Source organism: Macrobrachium nipponense, chromosome 21, assembly GCF_015104395.2.
Source record: "Macrobrachium nipponense isolate FS-2020 chromosome 21, ASM1510439v2, whole genome shotgun sequence".
Classification (NCBI taxonomy): domain Eukaryota; kingdom Metazoa; phylum Arthropoda; class Malacostraca; order Decapoda; family Palaemonidae; genus Macrobrachium; species Macrobrachium nipponense.
Window position 1 is genome coordinate 70,848,526 of NC_087212.1, and position 842 is coordinate 70,849,367.

An 842-nucleotide genomic window follows, 5' to 3' on the forward strand; every position below is an offset into this window, starting at 1 on the left:
ATGTATTTAGTTCTGTCACTGTGTTCATACCTCACTTTGAAAAGCAACTTTTTTTATGATAAAGGTTAGAATGATAGGTTAATTATATTTTCCAAATCTTATTGTGAATACTTATTGTTATGCAATAAATACAAAAAAAATCAGGCAGTGTAAAAAATGGCAGTTGCAGTTCCACGACTTGGCCACAAAAAAGAAAACAATATCAAAAGTATAAGAATTACATCATATACGATATAAGGTATCAAAGGAATAAATGATGAAGAAAATGATACAGGGAACACATTTCCAGCAAATTTCTCATTAGCACTTCATATCACATAAATATACTTCCGAACACATAAGTTTACATATAACACAAACTGTATACATAAAGGTATTAATTACGCATGCCTCAAACGATTATAATATTTTCGAAAAAAGTACAAAAAGTCATTCGTCAGTCTGGCTGGATGTATCGCATGACGTTTCACAAGGGGCAGGGCTAGATTTCAGATCTCCCACGAACTCTTAATTTTTTATAATTTTTCCGTGCGTAGATAATATTTTCTGTGCGTGATTATGGGTTTGAAAATAGTTGTAATTGTAATGTGTCATATACCAATTGAAAGGGCATTCTTTGTACTTTTACATGGTATATGGCAAAACGTAATAAGATGAAAAATTATGTAAGAAAAATGTGGTAAATATTTACATAAAATTTAAAAATAGTGGTCCGTCTTTGACCTAGAATTCCTCGAAAATTTCGGAGAACACCTATCAATTTTATTTATGCATTATATAATAAATTTTATCAGCTTTCTAATCCATATTTCAGTTTCTTTTTATCATCATCCCTTCGTCAG